The following is a 6,000-nucleotide window of genomic DNA, read 5'->3' as shown; positions in this document are numbered from 1 at the left end:
CCTAAGAGGTCGTCGGTCTATCTTGTGGATGAACAGTGGGTTTTTATCAATAAATAAAGCAAAAGAGCAAGGTAATATTCGTTTACTTTGTGTCTGTATTGCTCCCATGAGCATTCAGAGATTAAAAATGAAGAAAACTCTCTTCTGAACATTTCTTTTGCATCCAGAACTCAAATAATTACGTGGAAGCGAACATGTGACATCTATACTTCTATACTAATATTATAAATGTCTGTCTGTCTTGCTTTTACGTCTAAACCACTGAACCGATTTTGATGAAATTCGGCATAGAGAAAGATCCTGGGAAAGTTCAAAGAAGAATAGTTCTAATCCGGGTTTTTGAAACAGGGACGCGCGCGATAAAGTATTTCTGTGACAGACAAAATTCTACGCGGTCGAAGCCGCGGGCGGAAAGCTAGTAGTCTTATATGTATTTAAATGAACATGCCAACCCAATCATTGGTCGATTCAGCCCATTATAAATGTCAAACCATATGATTTAGCTATCTCTCTGCGGCTGGCGGCCGCGGACGCAAACAGTGTAAGTACACAAACAGAATACCTGATAATCTGACTGTGGGAAAGTTAATGTGAATGTAATAGTGCTGTTTGGTTAATAGCTATCTATGGGAAAAAGTCTGTAGGTATTACAGGTGAATTTTTCAAGTGTTTGGTAAAATTCGTGTGGTAGAGTACGATTACCTACTTACATTGTTTACTTCCTAGAATTTTATCCTTTTATGTGACACGCTTACTAATGTAAAAGATACAGCTTGTATTTTTTAAATAGCTCAATACATTTTGATACGTTTTCACGATTCACTTTTAAACATTTTCTTGTAAAATGTTACCAAAAGTTAGAGTAGACCATAATGGCTCGCTCTATCAAAAAGTTATCAGATTTCTTAAATATAATAATAATAAATAAATAAATAAGCTAGAGCCAAGCTTCTAGCTCTACACGCCATAACTTTACAAACTCCACACCTTAGTCAAAATATTATGTGACTTGGTTATATTATTTTCCATTTTAGTTTACTAATGAATTCTAATGTATTGTTTTGCATTTTCATCATATGTATTATCTTCTTACTCACTCTTAATATAAACATCAAAGTAACATAACTGTGGTTAGATATTTCTAATAACCGAGCTAAAATGGACATTTAACAAGTACAAAACCTTTTTGATCCATCGTGCCAAAAGCCTCCGTCCCAGCGCCACGACGTAACAAACATGGCCGCCGTTATTTATGGCCGAAGTTTGGCGCGCAAATTGGACTCCACCGAAATAAATACGATTATAATGTCTCCCAAATTGCCCTGGTGAGTTGGGACAGATTAATTTTAACAATTCGTGAGGGGGCGGCTAATGAATAGAATTATAATTTCCATTCGGAGTTTTTGGGAATAAAGGGAAGAGTTTTGACTTTTGGGCCGTTGTGTTTTGAATTTGGAACTGTTTAGTATGCGTTAATAGAGTTATGCAAGCTTGCAAACAAAACGGCAATCAACAATAATACCAAATTGTTTAAAATATGTCCTTTTCTAGTAATTTGTATAATTTTAAACCCATTTTTCACCGCAAAGTGAATTGTAGAGATCACTGAAATCTTAACTAGTTCTCTGTTTAGAAAAAGATCATAGTATCTTAAGATTAATTACAGAATTGATAAAATCGATTGACATTAATGACATGATGACAGTAAAAGCAGTAACAAACACAGGATTATTATTAGATCCCATTATTATTATTAGATAGCGTGGGCAGGCCTCCTACTAGGTGGACCGACGATCTGGTAAAGGTCGCGGGAAGAGCCTGGATGCGGGCAGCGCAAGACTGTGCATTGTGGAAAACCTTGGGGGAGGCCTTTGTCCAGCAGTGGACGTCATTTAACTGAAAGGAACGAACGAACTTTATAGTTAATGCGGTTTACTTTTTTAAATCGAATTCAAGTGTGTTTTTGCGATAAAACAGTTTTAATTTTAAACTACTTAGTACTCATAGTTGAATCTGCCAAGCTCTCAGACAATGATTATCTACAACTAGATATTCCCACTCAAACAGTATTAAACAAAATAATTCTCCACCAAAAGCTCTTCAGTCCGCAACTCATTTCAAACCATAAACATGCCAAAAGAACACCGTCTTACTCTTTCTTTGTCTTAATAAAAGGGTGCGCCGTCCCACTCTAACCGACTACGCGATTGGCTTAAAAAGTTGTTACCCCGCCCTAAACAATGGAGTAAAAAAAGAATAATACCTTCTCGCTCGCTCAGTTCCGTTCCGAAGTGTCCAAACGTTGTTTTAAGTAGGAAATGTCCCTGGAATTGCCTGATTGCAAAATGTCTGGAATCCGATTGTGTAGGTGTGCTCTGATTCGGGAACGTAATGGAGTTACCGTCGATCGGGTGATTATTTTCATGATGGGGAGCTAGTTTTTTGAAACTAAATTGAAGGTATCTTAATTGAAAGAGAAATGGGTTATAAACGTAAATTGATGAAATAATCGTTATTTCAAGCGGAGGATTTTTTTAATCATATTATTGTTGAACGAAAGAGATACTAATTAAAATTAAATATGTCCATATAGGATAGGTTAGAGTTGATGAAATTAATAAAAGTATTATAAAGATATTTCAAAAATGCAACAAAATTAGGTAGGCAGACTACGAATAATTTTAAGTTTTAACTACAAGAATTGAAAACTTCAGCTTACGTCGTTAAAAAAACAACGAAACATCTTACTTTTCAATTAATTTAAAGTGCATTTAAAAGTAAAATAGAGCTTTAAGCTTTTACTCACAATAAATAAATACATTTAGATAGAGCTTGTTATACATTATCTAAAAACTAAAATAACAATGAACCGGTAAATTGCAAATAAGAAAACTCATATTTTCATGTTCTAAAAGTACAAAATACAATAAACAAGTGCACAAGTCTACTTAATATTTTAAAATAACTTCTACTACGCTCGTAAATAACCAGATTAAGTCCAAAATTACTACATTAAATTGTGTAATGTCCGCCGCTAAAAATACACGAAATCTCGCAAACAAAATGAGCTTAAGCGGAAAAGGTCCTAGTTTCGTTCGACAAATAACAAAATCCAGTATTGTGGTTAGCGTTTGCTCGAACAGAATGCAACCACTCATGCGTACATTGCTTTGGGAGCGAGGAAGACAGAAAATAAGAGAGCAGGACAAAACACAATGGGGTGGGGCGTGAACAACAATCCAAAATACAATGGCATGCAATTTTAAGTGTCGCGAGAAGGACAAGAGCTCAATATTGCTTGGTCGCTTAGTACCGCCCAGCAAAGTCCACATACGATACAATATGGGCCGATAATGGGCGCCAGCCATGGCACTAATAAAATAATTCAGTTGTTACTAACTACTGCGCGGGGCAGGTTTCGGAACGCGCGTTCCAATTTCGAATCGGATCAAATTTGGCGTGAGTGAGTGGACTCTGTTGTGAAGTGGTTTTTAATCTGTGCAATCGGTTTTTTTCTTTTGTTTTTGTGAGGTGAGTTTTTTTAATGAAAGTTTTTAAATTAAAGAAAAGTTTATGTACATTTAATATTATTTCAAATTTTACAAAACTATTTATAATATTTTCAAAAAAGTTTCAACATGAACAATGAAGTAAAGTAACTAACATTACCATTTTTAAACCTTTGTAAGTTTTTACCCAACATGAAAACCTACAGGAATTTTAGATTAGTCACTCCTAATAGAGTAAACATTAATATTATTAAGGAGAGACGAAAAACATTTTTTTAAAGAAAAATGTGGTAGGTTTCACGATCACCTGAATAGAATAGAATAGAAGTCATTTATTTGCGTAAAAGACACGGTACATATTTGTTCAAATTATACATAAAGCAGTATGTAAGTGCATGCATGCTCTACCGAATGTCAGCATGCAAAAACTTAACAAAAATGTCACATTAAATAAATTAAAATTAAAAAGATCCACTGAACAGGAAGTTTGACCGGGCGTCACCTGAAATTGCAGGTTCAACCCCCTCAAGGATCTATTGTTAGTGTGATGAGTATTTTACAATTATTATTAAACTCAGAGCCTTCGGCGAAATTTGGGGGTAAGTTTAGTTCTGGAAATTCATAGAACTAAATTCTTGCCTGCATCAATACATATTATGTAGCGGTAAATTTGACTCTTACATGAATTATCTCTAAATAATATAACTCAAAGGTGACTGGCTGACTGACTGACTGACATAGTGATCTATCAACGCACAGCCCAAACCACTGGATGGATCGGGATGAAATTTGGCATGCAGGTGGATGTTATGACGTAGGCATCCGCTAAGAAAGGATTTTACGAAACTCCACCCCTACCTAAGGGAGTAAAACGGGATCCACGCGTACTTAGTCGCGGGCGGCCGCTAGTTATCTAATAAAATCTTAAAGGTCAACTAAACTTAAAATTTCAACTTAAAATATAATAACTAAGTAGTTATAAGTCGTTTGACACGTTTCCAATATTTTATAAATTCATTATAAACAAGTAATAGCTGAAATGTTACAATAAGTAACAAAAGTTCGTTCTTTCTCCGATCATCATAAAACACGTACGACACACGTCTCACGCAACTTCGAAACATAATAAACACGTCCCAAAGATGTACGTGTAGAGAGGACGTGAGAATGTGTAAGTGCCCCTTGTGGGCCCATAAACAAATAAAGTTTCTTGACTCGTGTACGGTGACCAAATCACTCCATACACAGTCATAGGGTGCCATTTTAAGGCATATTTTTAGTGCAATATGCACTTGAAACCAATTTTTATAACCTAAGTTTTTTCATTTACTTGTTTTTTTTACCGCAACCCCAGTGCCTCCAAAGATCCTACTGAAATCAATGTCGGGCATACATTGCTCTTATTCTTTGATATAACCGGCTTTTGCCCGCAACTTCGTCCGTCAGTATTTATAATAGCATTAATTAATATTAAGTAACACTGTAAAGTTTCATCAAAATCCATCCTGAAAAACTTTTACAATAGGAACACTTCCCACTATTCCCGCGGATGTTGTAAATAAACTTAATTTTCAGTTTTATCAGATTAATTAAAGCTTGCAATGTTCTAACAATTAGTCAAAGCCCTATAAAAACCAAAATAAGTGTATAATTCTTGCAACTCACGAAGGCGATGGAGCTTTACTTGTGTGTGTACGTGTACATGCACATATTATAGTGTAACTTTGAAAAACCACCACCACACATGTAAAACTCATTCGCCTTCGTGAATAATAAATGGATTTGAAACTAGACGCCTCAATTGCAACAACTAGTCTATTTCAGATCATTGAATCTATCATACTCTACCATCAGACCAAAGGAAACGTTCGTTTTCACCACTGAAACTTGTGTTCACTACAGCCCACTTCAGTTTTATCGCCAATGAAACAGAACCGTAAACGTCGGGTAGACCCGCGGGAAAAGTTTATGTGTCTGGGGACCCGCAACCATATTGATCAGTAAATAGGGAAAGTTCTAAGTTTAATCTACCAAAATCTAGAGAAAAAGGGATGACAAGTGACACTTTTAAAAGTATGAAGTCATTTAAAAAAAACATAATTTATAAGTTAATAAATTGATTGTTCTGCTTTGTTTAAATTAAAGAGTCAAAAGAATTCACAGCGCAATTACAAACAACTATGTAGATACATTGTACTAACTTGATCTTGCTATATTTAAACGAGACTCATAAAACTCATTTATTTCTGTAAATAGGCTTAAAAAAAGCACTTTTACACGTCCCAGTATTAACCCTACCACTGCTTCGGGACAATAAATGAGCCAGTGCTGAGAAGAAGCAGCGCAAGAAACTCAGTCACTACTGTCAGCCACTTTTTCAAAGGTCTACAGACTTTAAAATGTACAAAGTTATAAATATTTATGAGGTTTGCTTAATCAAAGCTATTTATAACTAACTATAATACACTGCTTGCCTATTCCGCTCCCAAAC

General features: G+C 35.2%; 1 protein-coding gene across 1 annotated transcript in view; it reads left to right on the top strand.

The window, feature by feature from the left end:
- The first annotated feature begins 3,379 nt into the window (after positions 1-3,379).
- LOC114351366 (homeobox protein Hox-D4a) overlaps positions 3,380-6,000 on the top strand; it is a 28,788-nt gene continuing 26,167 nt past the window's right edge. The window contains exon 1 of the mRNA XM_028302549.1: positions 3,380-3,531. The gene's annotated coding sequence lies outside the window, so the exon portion shown is untranslated. The remainder of the gene's footprint in view (positions 3,532-6,000) is intronic.

The sequence above is a fragment of the Ostrinia furnacalis genome, unplaced genomic scaffold (genome assembly GCF_004193835.3).
Source record: "Ostrinia furnacalis isolate ACB-3 unplaced genomic scaffold, ASM419383v2 OfSCF1132, whole genome shotgun sequence".
Classification (NCBI taxonomy): Eukaryota; Metazoa; Arthropoda; class Insecta; order Lepidoptera; family Crambidae; genus Ostrinia; species Ostrinia furnacalis.
Note: the sequence above shows the minus strand (reverse complement) of the source record. Positions and strands in the feature narration are given on the sequence as shown.